The sequence below is a fragment of the Sciurus carolinensis genome, chromosome 9 (assembly GCF_902686445.1).
Source record: "Sciurus carolinensis chromosome 9, mSciCar1.2, whole genome shotgun sequence".
In the NCBI taxonomy this organism is placed as follows: Eukaryota; Metazoa; Chordata; class Mammalia; order Rodentia; family Sciuridae; genus Sciurus; species Sciurus carolinensis.
In genome coordinates this window covers 114257924-114275899 of record NC_062221.1, presented here as the reverse complement: position 1 = coordinate 114275899, position 17976 = coordinate 114257924, and the positions used below count along the sequence as shown (strand labels likewise).

The following is a 17976-nucleotide window of genomic DNA, read 5'->3' as shown; positions in this document are numbered from 1 at the left end:
TTTCTTTGTCCCTGCTCTTACACCTTTCTTAGTTTAGAGAGATACTTTCAGTCTGCCAATGTGCCTTCCAACAGCAACCATTACCTCCTCCATGATACCTCTTCTGTTCTTCCTGATCCTCTCCTTAATCCCACCTATAAACATTTCACTTAAATTCTAATATCATGTGCATTTTGGGCTCACACTACCACCAAACTATAAGTTTTTTGTGTATTATTTATTTCTCAATCTGTTTAAAATAAAGAAAAAAATCAGCAAATTAATGGACACGATACTAGTGAAAACGTACAACAGGCAACTGAGAGCCTGAATCTTGAGTTAATATGAGGGTGTAACATTAAATTAACTTGAATATACAAATTGATAGTAATAAATGTATATGACTAAGAAAATACATTATTTCTCAAAAGATGGAGCTTGCAAAGTAAAAAAGCAAAAACTCAGACTAAAATTGGAAAATTCACAGAGTTAATAAGCAGAAACAAGTAAATCAAACCCACAAAGTCAAAAGTTGTACATTTTTTCTCACTTTTAGAAGTTAAGGTGGTTTGGGGTGGGGGATCTCATGAAAATAGAAGGGAGACCCATAGAATAGAAAAAGGGGACCAAAGGAAGGGAGGAAGGGTCGTACTGGGCAAAGAAACTGACCCAATTTATGTTGTTATATTGTTTGCATGTAAAAATATGTAAAAAATTTTATAATTATGTCTAATTATAATTCAATAGTTTTCAAAAGGCAGAAATAGTACATATAATAACCAAATTCCAGCATGCTATAGAAGCCACATGTAACTGCTTTAAATACACATGCTTTAAGTTACAGTTTAAATGTTATATACTTACAGTGAACATGCTGACCAATTTCTTGCCTACTAGGTAGGCCTACTGACAACAGCTCACCACAGTTTTCTTACTCAATAATTCTCAGCTTCTTTGTGTTTGCAATAAACCTTCAAATGCTAAAAAATTGGCAGTGTACCTGCAAAGGTTTAAAACCTTCAATACAACAAAGTATAACAACCTTACAGGAGGTAGCAATAATTACAATACAATTACTACTCCAGTATAATCACATTGTCTCTTGATGTCTGCAAAGGCAGTTATCCTCTGCACAGCAGTACCTGCCTCTCCTGATTGACAGGCACTCAGATATGTCCACAAAGTAAGGAACTCACTAGTTCTAATAAATATTTATTTGGCACTAACTTGAAAGTAAGCTATAACATTAGCTCTTATATACAGCAGTATATCCCACTTGATACTAAATCACAGAAACCCTTTTGGTACAAGGTTTTACTTGAAATACACTATACAAGAACTATAGATTTACTAAGCTACAGAGGAAAAGAAAAGGAAAAGTTTCAAACTGTGATCAAAACATAGGGGTACCCCTGTGAAGATTTTCCAAAAAAAAAAAAAAGTCAAGAACACAACTGTAAGATAATGGTTATCAACAGAGTACCAGGGTCACAGATGTAGTATAGATGACGAGCAATAAAATTTATTCCCAAAACTTAACAGCATAGTACAAGAAAATTCTGAAACACATATATTCATTTCCTTAACTGAAGTCACAAATGCTGAGTTACCATCTGTCAAATTAAGATTAACATTATTATTCTAAATTTTTCTACATTTGTATCTTTAGCTATATCTAAGTTATTAGTTGGTCTTTGGTTTTACTGCATAAGAGCTATAAACAGAACATAGTAAATTTATGCCTAGTTCATTTTTAGGCAAGTTTTAATAAAACTATAATAAAAAGTTTTACTTCAAGGGAGAGAGTAGCTGAGACTTTTTTTTCCCCTTTGAAATGGTCCCACCTCAAGGATAAAAATTCTGTCATCAGGTGGAGTGTTTGTAGACAGAAGAGAAACTGTTCAATAAAGTTGCTGGTTCTCTAAGAGGAAAAATGAATTTAGACCTACTCAAACAATACATAAAAATCATCCAAGTAGAATGACTGATGAATGAAAAAATAAAAATGAGAAAAAGATCAGGGGACAATAAATGAGAATATCTTTTTGAATCAGACATGGAAGTTCAAACAATAAAGAGAACTAGTAATAAACGAGACTAAATTAAAACTAAGAACTCCTTCAAACAGATGTAGTGCCAGGGGCCTGTAGTTCCAACAGTCTGAAGCTAAAGCAGGAGGCTCACTGGAGCCCAGGAACTGGAGGACAGCACAGGCAATATAAAAGACCCTACATCAAAAAAGAAAAAAAACGGGGGCTGGGGTGATAGCTCAGTTGGTAGAGTGCTTGCCTAGCAAGCACAAGGCCCTGGGTTCGATCTCCAGCACCGCAAAAAAAAAAAAAAAAAAAAGCAAAAACTAAGAACTTCTTTCATAAAAGGACATAAAAAAAGAGAGAAAAATACATCCAGAAATAGGAAAATATATTTGCAAACCATAAATGAAAAAACAAGAGTAGGGCTATGGTTTAGTTAAGTGTCCCCAAAGGCTTCTGTGTTAAACGCTTAGCCCCCAGCCCTGGTGCTATTGGGATGTGGAGAACCTTCAAGAGATAGAGACTAATAGAGACTAATGGGAGGAAGTTAGGCTATTAGGGACATACCCTTGAAGGGAATATTGATAGTCCAACCTTTTCCCTCTTTTTTTTTTTTTTTTTTTGTGACTTCCCAGCTTCTATGAGGTAAGCTGCTTCCTCTCCAATGTGCTCTGCCATGATGTACTACTGCCTCACCCCAGGTCCAAAAGCAACAGAGCCAAGCAACCACAGATTGAAACCTCCAAGACTATAATCCAAATAAATTAAACCTTTCTTCTTTTAACTTTATTATCTCAGGTATATCATTACAATAAAGAAAACTAACATAAATAATATCTTAACTACAAATACTTCTTCAAATCAGAAATAAAAGGTAAAGAACCCCAAAGGGGGAAAAAAATGAACTAGAGAAACAAATATGAATTTCACAGAAAAGAATCACAACAGTCTATTAAAATCAAAAGCTTATTAAGGTCAGGTGCTGTGGCATACACCTATAATCCCAGCAGCTTGGTAGGCTGAGGCAGGAGGGTGGCAAATTCAAAGCCAGTTTCAGCAATTCAGTGAGACCCTGTCTCTAAAAAAAAAATACGCACACACACACACACACACACATATAAAGGATGTGGCTCGTGGTTAAGCAACCCTGGGTTCAATTCCTGGTACCAAAAACATAAAAGCTAATTAAATAGTTCAACAGTAGAATGATTAAGTTGGGGTACATACAAAAGTATAAATGAACTATCACACACAAATTTTTAAGAAAATATTAGTAACACAGGAACAAAACAAACAAACAGCATCTTCAAAAAAAGGCATGGTGGCACAGCCCTGAAATGTCAGTGGCTCAGGAGGCTGAGGCAGGAGGATTGCAAGTTCAAAGACAGCCTTGGCAACTTAGAGAGTCCCTAAACAACTTAGTGAGAACCTATCTCAAAATGAACAACAAAAATGGTCTGGGGATGTGACTCAGTGATTAAGTGTCCCTGGAAGATGGATTCTGATACAAAAAAAAAAAAAAAAATGTTGCTAAGCTCATACTTAATAAAATGACTAGCTGCCATTTACTGTCACTACTAAATTAATGTTTTCTATATAAAATCAGGAATAAAGCAAGGACATTTGTTATCACCATATCAACATTGAAGGGAGGAAGAAAAAGAAAAAGGGAAATGAAAAAAGGTTATAAATAAGAAAACAAAAGGGGGGGAAGAAGGAAGGAAATGCACTAACATAAATAAGAAAACTATTAGAATAAGTCACTGAGTCACAAAACACAAGCCTAATAAACCAAAATCAATAACATTCTTTGCATGAGAAAAGAACTCCAATTGTTTATATTCCAATATAAAACTAAACCAAAAAAGCCCAAAATGAACTCCAACAAAAAAACATGCAAAAACCTGTAAACTATAATAAGAAATTAAAGGAAACCTAAATAAATAGAGCAATACAGCATGTTCTTGTATTAAAAGACTAAAACATTAAGACATCTCTCCACTCAGAACTGATCTAGCTGGTACATATTCAAAAACCCCAGGTGCCTCTTTGTCCAACTTACAAAGTACTTTAGAATCTTACATAGAAATGCGAAAAGACCAAGAGTAGCCAAAACAATGTTTTTAACAAGAACAAAGTTGAAAAACTTCACTTACCGATTTCAAGACCCATTTCAAAACCACAGTAGTCAAGACAGTATGGTATAGCATAAGGATAGAAAAGAACAAACTGCAAAATCAGACTCACTCATATATGGTCAATTAATTTTTCATAAAGATATCAATGTAATTCATCGATGAAAGGACCATCTTTTCAGAAGAAGGTGCTAAAATGACTGGATATACATATAAAAAAATAAACCTTGATCTTTATACCTCAGAGAACACACAACAATTAAATTCCAAATGGATCACAAACTTAAACATAAAAACTAAAACTTCTAGAAGAAAACAGAGAAAAAATGTAAACTAAGGTTCAAAAAGCTAGGTTAATGTGCTAATCATAATATGGATAAAATGGTAAACTGAACATTAGTATTTCAATATTTCTTGTACAAGCCAGGTGTGGTGATGTACAACTATCATTCCAGGGACTCAGGAGGGCCAGTCTCAGCAACTTAGTGAAACCACTGCCCCAAAATAAAAAATAAAAAGGTCTGGAAGTGCAGTTTAGTGATAAAGTGTCCCCAGTCTCAGTCTCAGTACTGTAAAAATAAATAAACAAAGAGGTAAATATTTTTAACCCAAAAAAACTAATAATAGAATTAAGACAGACCACACATATTTGTAAATGGCACATATTTGACAAAAGATCCAAAGAATATATAAAGAATTCCTACAACTCAATAGCAAGCAAATATACAACCCAATTAAGAAACTGGCAAATGAGTGAGGCATGGTGATACCTGTCTATAATCCCAGTGAACTCAGGAAACTATGGCAGGAGGATCACAAGTTCAAGAACAGCCTCAGCAACTTAGCAAGGCTTTAAGCAAGACCCTGTTTCAAAATAAAAAATAAACAAAAGGGGACAGTGGGGATGTGGCTAAGTGGTTAAGTACCCCTGGGTTCAATCTCTGTGCCAAAAAAAAAAAAAATTATAAGAAATCAGCAAATGATCTGAACATATTAAAAAGATTACATGACAATAGTCAATGAGTAAAAGGCAAATATCTTCTAGTACCTTCCCAAATGCACACCAGCTGGCCTCCTATTCCCCATACTCCCCCCACCAAAGAAGGTCCCCCCTTAGAAACCCAAGGTAGAAGCACCAGCACCAAGAAAGAGGTCAAGGCAAGGGGATGGGGGCGAGGGGGGTGGTTGGGAGTGTCCCTGAAGCCCCCTCTCCTTGGCTATTAAACCCAAAGAACTCTGTCTACTCTTCTAGTCGTGGAAGGAATAAGCACACAGTCTAGAATGCTTAGGACACCATTTACTTTATCCCACAACCACAGATTCTGAGGTTTGCCCAAACCAGCCCCAAGAAGGCCAAAAATAACCTAATAGCAACACCAAATCCTACCTATGTTCACAGGCTCCATGGACCACACCTCAAGTAAGACCCTATTACCTGAGAGGACTGTTCTAAGGCTTGCATTCCCAGACACTTGGGGCCCCTACCCATCTTACACCAGACACCACAGAGCTGGTCCTGGACAGATCCTGGATTGTTTCACCTTCCTAGACACCGGATAATGGTGCCCTCCCTTTGATGACACCAAGAAAAGATAGAAATACTGTCAGTTCTGTGGTTTCATCAGTGGTGTCAAGTGCTGCCCCACTGGGAGAAAAGCCTAGAAGTCAGTTCTAGAAATCTGCTTGGTACAAAGGTGTCCACTGATCCCATGTGGTCTGTGCAGAGTTGTTTCTTCCCTCCAAAGACTGAGGATTTTTAAATCTGACACGGTGAACTGGCTTCTAGTTTCCTTTTCAGCCTCTTCCTCAGCCCTGCCCTGCTGCAAAGCCTTTCTCCAAGGCCTCATGATCAGGGCTCTTGGAGACACCCAGGCCTAGCTCAGAGACCTCAGAGGAAGACACAAAAAACCCCAGACCCCTGGCCCAAACTTGTTTGTGCAGCTCCACTTAAAGCAAACAAGACATCTGATTTAGCCTGTATCCTGGCAGCAGTTAAGACATACAAATTTTTGGATATGTACATGTACAACTGGTGTTAATGCAGCAAAGGTCCCGGCCACTAATAGTACATTTTCCTGACCCTCTGTCCACACCTCTCCCCCACACATCCATCCTGTTTCACTGAGTATCTAGTTCTCACTTCTAGAGTTCCTATTCTTCAGCAGTAACACTTTATATATCAGGTGTTAGTTTTTTAAAAAATAAAATGAAGAAAAAAATGTGCAATTTTATTTTGAGAACATATTAGCACCTGAGTTTTACCTTTTGCAAAATCTTTACCAGTATCAGAATAGTTAACAATTATTACATATCTTTAAGAACATAAAACTGGGTAATATATAAGAAGCAAAAAGTTTCCAAAAAATAGTCCATAAACACATGAAAAGACACCTACCTAAAACTATTAGTCACTGAGGGAATACAAATTAGTTATCACTAATTTAGTTATCACTGTGCTCACTAAAATGGCTAAAATATAACACAGTAACAACACTCAGTTTTGACAAAAAAAGTAGACCAACTGGAATTCTCATATACTGTTGATGAGAATGTGTAATGATACAATCACTTTGCATATAACTTAGCAATATCTTAGAACAATTCTACTCCTATGATTTGCCCAAGGAAAATGTAAATATATCTACTCAAAAACCTGTTTACAAGCTTAAAAAAATAAAAACAACAAATGTACATGTAACAGTATTATGTGAAAGTAAAAAACTGGAAACAACCCTGAAGTTCACTGATAGGTAAATGTATATACAGATGTGAGAATATTCATAAAATATCACTCAGCAGCAACAACAAAAATACCTACAGATACAGGAAATGAAACATGGCTGAATCTCCGAGATATTTTAATGGATAAATTAAATCAGAGTAAAAAAAAGGAAGAAATTGTGTGAAATTCCAAGTATGTGAAGAATTATCACAGCCTAAACTAACCTACCCAACACCATAGCTTAGCATAGCCTACCTTAAATGTGCTCAGAACATTTACATAAGCCTATATTGGGCAGAATCATCTAACATAAAGTCTATGTAATAATAAAGTACTGATTATCTCATGCAATATATTGAATACCTATATGATAAATATTATAAAAAAGTACTGATTATCTCATGCAATATATTGAAAAAAAGAAAAAAAAAAAAAAACTAGCAACACAATACACTGTGAAATACCGGTCATTACCTTCAAGCTGTTGACTAGGCACTGCGGCCCACTGCTATTGCCCAGAATTTCAAAAGAATACCCTACAGCATATTCCTAGACTAGAAAAAGATTCAGAGTCAGAATTCAAAGTGCAGTTTCTTCTGAATACATAGCACTTTCACACTGAAAATCAGGGACTGTCTGCATTGTGTAATTCAACTTCTAAAGATCCCTGCAGTCAATTTACACAAGTGTAAAAGGCATCTTTATCTCTAAGAATACTAATGAATTCAAACAGTGTTCCTCAAACTTGAAATGCTGAAGAATCACCTGAAATTCTTATTAAGAATGCTACAGTCCAAGCTGGGAGTGGTGGCAGGCACCCCTAATCCTAGTAATGGGAAGCTGAGGCAGGAGAATGGAAAGTTCCAGGCCAGTCTGAGCAACCTGGTAAAGCCCTAAGATCTCAAAATAAAAAGGGCTAGGGGATGTGGTTCAGTGGTAAATTGCCTCTGGTTTCAATTCCCAATATAAAAAATAATAATAATAAAAATAAAGAATGCTGCAGTCCAATCCAGTCTTGAAACAATAGATCTGAGGTGAGGCATAGAAGAAATATGAACTTTTAGCAAGCACTATAGATAATGAAGATGGTCCACAAAAACCACACTGTAAAAAGGCTCATCTAAACCTATATTAACAAGACAAAGAAAACACTACTGCACATTTAAAATATTTAGCAACTCAAAGGACCAAAGACTAAAAATAAAGCAGAGTCTGCATAAAAGTGGAGTTAATTAAGGGGAAAAGAGAAACTGAAAAATCATTTATTACTTATATAAACAAGAAATTGTGTAGGAGAATATTCTTGGAAACTAAAAAAACTCTACCAAGATAATAAAAGGGTCTGTCACGTTTTAAATTCAATTTCCACAAATTTAACTTTTATAGGAGCTACCTACCCATATTTACATGAGACATTCCTAAACTGGCTTTCACAAGCCAAATTTAGGTCATCATACATAACACAAATCAATGATTTATATAATTAGGAAAAAGGCAGGCCAGTGTTGTGCTGCATGTCACTACTTATGGCAATTCTATGACATAAGAGAGTACTGTACTACCCTTACTCTAAGCTCATCAGGACAGGAAGTCTGGGAAAGAAAATAAGGGAGGCGCAATGATAATTAAAAAAAAAAAAAAAAAAGAGTACCTTGCCTGACCTTACCAGGACCGAGGATGACAAAAGAGGCTAGCAAACCAACCATACCTCCCTTCCACCCACAAGATGCCTGGAGTGAAAGCTGTCACAAGGGTCACCTGGATCCAAAGAACAGAACATGCAAGCATCAGAATGTAAAATACTACAATATCTTTTAGTTCTTTAGAAACAGAATACACTTTATAAGTTGGTATGACTTACACATGTAAACTTTTTTAGAAGACACTAGGTACAAAAGTAGTGAACTATTCTTTAAAATTCAAAATAACTCAATAACCATTATCAACACATCTAACCAAAATTTATTAGAGGATTTTAGGTGATGGAAGAAAAATGAAATTATAGGCATAAAAATTAGAAATAATGACTAAGTAAAACTCATGATTTATTCATAAGATCTTTTACAAAGAAAATCCAAAATTATCTCTGGAAAAAAAAGTACTGGAAAACTTTAGCAAGGTGGCTAAATCTATTTGCACATGCCAATAAAACAAATTTTTTAAGTATCACATGTAACGGTTATCGGAAATTATCAACTCCCTACGACAAACAATATGTAAGAATCCTTTAAGTAAACATATAAACCATGTAAGAGATATTAATAAAAAATCTAAACAAATGTAGAAGTATACTCATTCATGAACAAAAAGACTTAACAGCATAATGATGTTAATGATTCCAAACTGATGCACAGAAGTCAATAAAATTAATTGAAGAGCAAAACAAGATTTTTCAGAGACCTTGGTAAGGTTATTTTAAAATTTCAAATGAAAAGTAAAGTGCCAGGGTACCTGTGAGGAAGAGGCACAAAGAAATTATTTTCAAGTATTAGCGATTATTATGAAGCAGTAGCAATAAAAGCCAGTTGGTATTCACAGAATGGGTGACAGAACAGAGTCTAGAAAAGAAAAAACAGTAGGGCAGTATTCATAATACTAACAATGGCACAGAAAGCCCAGAAAAAAAGAAGTATTTTACATTAAAATTTGTGTATGATGAAGAAGACCTATCAATTTAGTGAGGGAGAGCATTAACTTTTCAGTAAAGGAAAATTAACAAAAAAATATTTTTCATGATATATATATATATATATATATATATAGTAAAAATCAAATTGAATCCCTACCTCACACCATATACAAATTCAACTGCAGATGAAATAATGTCTAAAATGCTACAAATATAATCTTAAAACTGTAGGAAATACAGAAGTATACCTTCTAGATTTTGTGATGGGAAACTTTTAAAGGTGAAGTTAAAACATCGAGAATGAAAAATATAAACCTTTAGAAATTGATCTACATATAATAACTAAGAAATCAAAGGGAGAATGAAAACAGGATTCAAGATAATGACAATCTCAAAAGGAAGTAGAGGGATGATAGCCAGATACAATAGCACATGCCAGTTAAAACCAGCTGCTGGGGAGGTACTGAAGTAGGGGCACTGCAAGTTGGGAACCAGTCTCAGCAAATTAGTGAGACCTTATCTCAAAATGAAATTAAAAAGCTGTGTATATAACACAGTGGCAGAATGCTTGCTTGACATGTTCAAGGCCCTAGATTCTATCCCCTATGCTGAAAGAAGAAAAAGAAAAAAGAAATAAAGAGAAAAGAGAGAGAGAGAAGAGAAGAGGAGAGGAGAGGAGAGAAGAGAAGAAAGGAAAGAAAAAAGAGATGGGATGAAGAAACAAAACAGTTACATACAAGTTAACATCCAAGTTCTAGCTTTTGTTTTTAGTGGGTTCATGTATACTTGTTATAAATAAGCAATTTATTAAGTAAATTCATTTTCATGAAAACTTATCTCCATGAAAAACTGAGTATTAGACAACTTGTTATAATTAATCTAATTCTGTGCAATTTTGAACCAACTAAAAATGGATAAATATTATAAAAAAGTATCTAACCACCTATGGTGGAAACATAAAACTGGCATTACACATATAATAATCTGGATGGACCATCAAACTAAAACATTATCCTAGCATATAGAGCAAAAATGGAGAGAAGAAAATTATAAAAATCTAAAGCAAGGAAGAAAGATGAATGGTGTCCAAAATTAAAATAATGCCATTTTAGAAGAAGAGAAAAAGGAACGGTGTAGAAGTAATAATTTAAATATACATATAGCTGTCTCCTAAAAAGTATACCAAACTTTTAAGTAAAACTTTCTATGTAGAATTGCTAAAAAACAGGTACCAATATATGCTAGAGAAACTTCTGAACTCTAAAACCAAAGAGGAAATTTTATAAGCTTAGAGTTCATTTATCACGCAACCAAAAAAAAGCCAAGTAATCTCAAACCATCAAACAGTACTAAAAATACAAGGAAAAAAAGAATTGTTAAAATAGCTAATTTATAAAAACAAGCTATGCCAATAATGTATCTGTAAAAAATTAAGAAAATTCATCACAGAACTACAACTCCATATTATTGCCACAAAAGCAGTAGTGGAGTAGAAAAACATGCTAAAATGTCTTATCTGGGGACAGGGAAAGTAGTTATTAATTTTTATACTTGCAAAAAGTATTTAAAATTTAAAAAGCAGAAATTTTAAAAATGCAAAAGGATAGGTAGGGGTGGTGATATAATGAAAACTTGACCACTCCATCAATACTGAATGGAAGAATAAGACTAAAAAAAGGAAAATCACATGCTAAGTAAAGTTTAAATTTATCATATCACATATGTGAATGGCTAAATTCTAAAAGACAAAAATACAATTTTGGGTTAGAACCATTAAAAATACAAAGAGAAATAAGTGGGTCACATTAAAAGTAGAGATGTCAAGATTTCTCTGTCAAGATCTCTCAAATTAAAAGATCCGGAAGAAAATGTGAAATATTCTAATAACACTGTTTACTTCATACATAAATATTTAGAATTGTAAGTTTCAGAGAATACAGGCCCTTTCCATTAATATGCTTATTAGAAGGACATGTACTTGGTCCTAAGAAAACGTTAATCAATTTCTACAACCATAACAAACCATATTCTCCAAACAGTAAAGCTAAAATGAAGGTCAACAACAAAAGGAATATTTCAAAAACTTCATCTTGAAAGTTAAACCAAAAAGAAAATTTAAATCGCCTTATACATAATGAAAAAGAAAGTAAAATCCAAAGAAGTTAGATGAAAATTTGCAGCTCAAAAGACTTTTCAATATTAACTATGATGATAAACTCCCTAAATGCTGAATTCAAGCTATAATAAGAGAAACAATAAACACCAAAAAGGATGAAATAAGAAAAAACAAAATTAATGTTAGAAAACAAAACAACTGATAAAACAAAACAGAGAACTGGATTTTGGAAAGGCTAATAAAATAGAACACCACCTGGCAAACATTATTGACACCAAAACAAACAGGAATAAGAGAGGGTGTAGCTCTACATAAACATGTATAGTTCTATTTAAAAGAAAACAACAGACCAATAATTATGGAAATACAAATGAAAAATTCCAGATTAGATTTTCTGGACTATTTTCTGGAACTATAAAACATTTTTTTAAAATTTGACTCTGAAAGAGATAAAAAATTTTAAAGACAATAAAGCAAAATTTGGAAAGTTTATCTAAAATTTGCTCTAAATAAGCTCAGCCCTGAAGATTCATCAAATCTTCAAAGTAACAAAGGTTTAAATTTAGTCATACTTAATATTAATCAATTCTGAATAGTTCAACCTAATCTTATACTAAATAATCCCAAAAGCAAAAACAAAACAAAAATCTTTCTAATCCTTTTAAGATTCTTTATCTTGACAGCCCATATGAAACACAAGTAAATCTTAAAACCAATTTCATTAAACAACACACACACACACACACACACACACACACACAATTTCAGGATAGATTTGAGTATATTAAATTTGGAAATATTAAAATAATAAGGCATCAAGACCAAACTGGGTTTTATCAGAAACTGAAGGATAGTTGAAACAATACAGATTAGAGTAAGGGCTTGTGACTCTAATGTCCGGAGTTTCAGTACCACTCTCAATATATACTAGGGCTGAAATGTTCTTTAATTCTCTAAACTATCACACAAGAAGGGGTAAAAATAGTGCTCACTTCACAGACGAATGGGAAGATTAAATTTTAAAAATTTCCAAGACACTCAGCACAGTGCCTTTCAATTATTACACAATAAATATTCATGCATGCTAATCTAGAATTATAGTTCTATTTTATTGATATAAAATACAACATCATTCCTTGAAGGGGAAAAAAAGACATTTGATAATCAACATCTAAATCTGATTTCAAAAAATTTAGAAAACTTGGGAATACAGTGTAAAGAAATATCCATATTATGATTAAATAATAAATAACAGAAACTAATATTAATCCTAGTAGTATTATATAAGCTTAGCTAAATCATAAAAATAATAAAATTTAAAAAATGAATAATGACAAGAAAGATCAAAATGACATACTGGAAAATTTTTTAAATTTATGAGAACTGATGAGAATTCGTTAAGGGCAATTATGTGTTAGTAATATAAAGAAAATAAAAGTAAGAAGAGAAAGGAAAGGCATAAGAAAGAAATATACAGCTGAAACTGTACCTTTCTGCATATTATACTAGTAACAATATAACCAGTTACTTCCGAGATTATCTCTTTCATGTAACCTTTGAGTACTATTCAATGTTGAATGACACTTTTATACTTTTATAACCTTTGATGATAATCTAAAATACACTGTTATTTTAACTAAGAAACACACCCAGTCTATACTGTTTTTCAAGTTTTGTTTTAACACTGAATTTGATTAATCTCAAAAATCCTTCCCACCTAACTCCCACTATTCACACAGTGAAAGCTGACTCTGTCTCTACACTCTATCTTCCCTGTACAGAAGAAATGCTTGTGTAAATCCAGTGACCCCCAGATCTAAAGTAGTTGCTCAAGTCTAATCATACTAACTTTAAGGCTTTAAAAGATTTAAAGGTATTTAATGATTTCAACAAGGTTACAGAAAGGTGATTTAGATCTAACCCACATCCTGTCTTCACTGCCACTGCCTATTTTCCTAGTATGAATGAAGTTTCAAATTTTCACTGTTTCTCAATATTTAAATCTCAAGATTTAGTGAGGAAACTGAGGTAAGTACCGTACTTGCATTTCTTTTAGAACCCCTTCACTCATTACTTCACTGATCAAATATTTGCTGAGTTTTACATATGTACAAAACACAATTCTAAGTACTACAGTGAAACAATATAGGCAAGGTATTCTTAGGAATTTTATATTTTATTCAACTCAGAAGGATACTCTCTGTAAACTTACCTCCCCCACTTCATCTATAAGTTAACTTGGTTCCTGGGAGGAAACCTCCTAGTGCTGCCCTAAACAATCTTCATTTGGAACTTGAATCTGTTTCAATTTTTTCAGATCTAAGGATCCTACACTTGGGTAAATATCAAGCACAATGGCTATAGGTACATATCCAAGACCAAACTAATAAAGGATTTAACTGTACTTGATAATGCTGCCAACTTCACTTCACCTGTAACATTATAAACCTCAGAAAAGCAGCCCTCTGCGGTGTTACTACATCTCATGATTGGCTTGTCCAAACATCCGCAATCAAGCAAAGAACACACAAAGCGGGAAAGACAACCCCTGTCTTTTCATGTTAAATAGTGGCAACTACTTTTTAGGTAAATAAAAGACATACAAAAGTTTTAGGTTGTTCTGGTTTTTTAAAACATTATTAATCTAACATCCCCTCTGCATTAAAAGAAAAAAATCTTGAAAATGTGGGAAACCGTTCCAACTACCATAATGCAACTATTTCCTTAAAACATACAAGCATGCCTGCACACACACAATTTTTAAAAAAGCAGAAAACTAATTAAAAGTTTGGCTATTCAACATACCCTAGACACCTCTCCTTTTACTGATAATTCATAAAGTTTCTAAGTGAAAACAGTTTCACTTTTGTTTCTTCTAAAGTATGAAGTTCACTTCCTAGTTACTGGCTTGAAGTCTACTTCCTAGTTTCTCATTTGATGTATTTAAATCTGTTAACTTACTTCAGGTAAGTTTCAAACATTTATAATCATATCAATTTTTTTTAATAGTTCTAATACGAGTAACAAAGAAATAGTGTATTGACATGGAAAATAAACATATTGTGTTTCAAAAATACCCTCATGGAAGTATAAAAATGTTACATTGATCTAAAAAATTACCCCAGTATAAACAAAATAATCTAAAACACATATACACATTATATATATACATACATACATACATATTATATATATATACATACTAAAAATGGCATCACAGTGGTAATATTTTGAATTAAAGACTACTCCTTTGTGAAGGAGGATAGGCTCATTAAACTAGGAAATTGGACATGATAATCAAGAGCACATTCATTAATTTGATTTTTGATTGTACAATTTCATACATACACCTCTGAACCAAGCAAGAAAGTCAGGTTATCTGACTATTCTAAAGAAGCTGTTTAGTCAAAACAATTTTTTAAAAATCTCAAAACTTGCCATTGTTCTAGCGTAAAGAGATATGAAAAATATAAGCCACTTTCCCACTTGGAAACTAACAAGTTTTAATATTCAACACTGAAATACTATAAAAATAAAATGATACAAAGTCTATTATAACCGCATGATCTGCCCTAAGTCTTAACTCCTAACATATACTCAACATCAAAAACTAAACATTCAGGTTTTCAAAACGGAACAGGATTAGGAGGTAAACTGTTTTAAACTCCCATCATCATATCTTGAATTATTTCACTGTAATAAATTGCAGTCTGCAATCATCTTCTCCTTCACCAGTAACATCAATTAAAATGAGCTTCAAAAACAACATTCCCAAAGTGCCTAAAATAACAATGTACTATCCTTGCTTTCCAAAATTCTTGACTATCTTCAATTACCTCTATAATATCATGAAATTCTAAAAACAATCTCAATGCAAAAATTTAACAAGATGTGAGTGTTTAAATAGTTCACTTTAGTACAACAGTCCTTGTAAAGTCAAACACAGGTAAAATACAACTAGGTATACCAAAATTACAACAGGGTGGGGCATTCATTACTCACCCAGATAAACCAAACAGCTTTGGTCATTCACAGTAAGCCCAATTATCCCCAAAATTCTAACACAACTAAGGCAATATTTCTCGACTGTCCAAACGCTTTTCAAAGGAATGGGAAATAAGTCAAGGCCAACTACTCTTCAGGATATAGTGCAAGCCATGATAGTGCACTTAAGATTCTGAAAGCTAAATCCAAAATAGCAAGATGAGCTCATTATTCACTATAAAGATCTGATGCATCAGTAAACACTTTTTTTTTTTTTTAATTCTCGCTTAAGTGAGTGACCATTTGAATTTGTAACTGATGCAAGAGTAAAGGGAGAACGACAGAACAAGGTCAAACTTAGGGGACAAAAGATTCCTGGAATAACATAGCCAGAAAGGTTTCCTTTCTTAAGAAACAGTTCCAACATTCAAGAAAAGAAAAGAAAACCACCCAAAACCTCTACTTGTACACTGAGAGTTCACCTGGTCAATCAATGTACCTGCCAAAAAAGGGCAAACAATTCGATTTTGGTGATCTTTTTTGCAGAATAGCAGGCCTGGAATCCTACCACCTTCAAAATATAAACTGCTCAAAAAGGATGACAACTGATTTTCTTAGAAAGAAAGAAAAAGAGAGAAGTAGGGAAGAATAAAGTTTAATTAAGAAGCCGTATAGAGCACTGTAGGAATGTGAGGGTCACTCAATACCTGGCACCGTCTGTTACAGAAAAACAATCGGCAGAAGGAAGTGGATTGAAACCCGCAAACTACATCCCTTCCCTACACGCAGCTTGGCACTGACTAAGCGCGAGGCCCCCCAAAGCGACGGGTTGGGATGGTGAGTGGTGGTGGGGAAAGCCCGGGGCAGCCAAGGCCCGGGCGGCCGCGGGCAGCGAGGCCCCGGAGTGCCGGGCCGCGGCGGGAGAGGCCGGCACGTCGGAAGGAGGCGCGGGGCCGCGCTCACGGGCTCGCCTCACCTTCTGCGCCGCGCTCTGCTGCAGCACGTTCTGCTCCACGGTCATGGCCCCCGCGGCGGCGGCGTCCGGCTCCTCGCGCCTCTGCCGGCCCTGGCTGCCGGGCTCCGCCGAACTCCAGGGAGCGGCGCAGACGGCCGGGGTGGACAGCGCCCCCACCAGCCAGGAGCGAAGGCGATGGCGACCGGCGTGCACCGGCACCGCGGGCAGGCGGCGAGGCGCGGGCTGCGAGGGCCACCGCGGCAGCCCCACGTCTCCGCGCGGCCCGCCTCAGCGCGGCTTGTCCGCGGCGGCCCGGGCCATGGGCGGGCGGCGGGCGGCGGGGCGCGGGAGGGCGCGAGCAAGCCGGGCCGCGTCACGCGTTCGCGCGCTCCTTCGCCGGCGGCTCCTGGGCCACTGCGGGGAAGGGAGCGAGGGGACGGAGGGAGCGGCCGGCCGGAATGGCGCTGTCCTCCTCCCTCCGCGACTCCTCCTCCCCTCCCCTCCCCCAACCGCCGTCACCGCCCCCGCCGGGTGGCTCCTCCCCCGCAGAGCCCCGCCCGCCGGCCGCCCTAACCCTACATTGTGACCCGCGGGGCGGCGGGGCGGGGCCGCCGCGGAGCCCCGCCCCGCACGGGCCAGGCGCTCCGGGGTGCTGCGAGGCGGGCCCGCGGGCGGGGCACCGGAGCCGCCCCTGGGGCAGGTGGCGCTACGCCTGCCCTAGGCTCGGCGAAGCCCCGAGCGGCAGCCGGAGGGCTGCGCTGCTACCTGCGCCTTGGCTCGCGCTCTTTTCCACCGCCTCCAAGACAAACATATCCCTCCCTACCTGTAATGTACCAGAACCTCTCAGGGTCCTGAACTCTGGCTGCTGCTTGTGTCACTGGTCTCCTCCCGCCACCTTTCTAGGAATTTCCCGAAAAATGAACTTACCGAAGGAGAACGGTCCAATAAGCGAAGGACTGACACAAATCTTTATGCTGGGATGTACTTTTCTCCTTAATCATAACTAAATACAGGAGAATTAATATCTTGCGTCTACTTCATATATTCGAATGTGTGCCAATCATTGCTAGGCACTGCAGAAATAAAGTTTATTTACCTAATATTTAATTTAAATAAAAGGGTCTGAAGGCAAACCAAGTACTACTGCCTAGATGATACATGATTCTAATATCCCAGCTGCCAAATTAAGCAAACAATTACTATGCATGGAATACTCTATATGGGATGGTAGGGTAAACCTAACAATGAGAAAACAATCCGAAGTCGCAAATCTGAGTTGCACCAGTTAATCTGAGGACACTAGTAAGGGACCTGCCATAGGATGGAAAGAATTATCAGTGCATACTGTCACAAATATAGTATGAACCCAAACCCGTCTGTTATTTTCAGTCCTATGACAAGGAAAGCAAACAGTTGAGGATCC

At 36.3% G+C, this 17976-nt stretch overlaps 1 pseudogene; it reads right to left on the bottom strand.

Annotated features, from left to right (window-relative positions):
• The window catches only part of LOC124992602 (ubiquitin carboxyl-terminal hydrolase 25-like), a 39164-nt pseudogene extending 22126 nt beyond the window's left edge, over nucleotides 1-17038 (bottom strand).
• Between the last annotated feature and the right edge of the window lie 938 nt (nucleotides 17039-17976).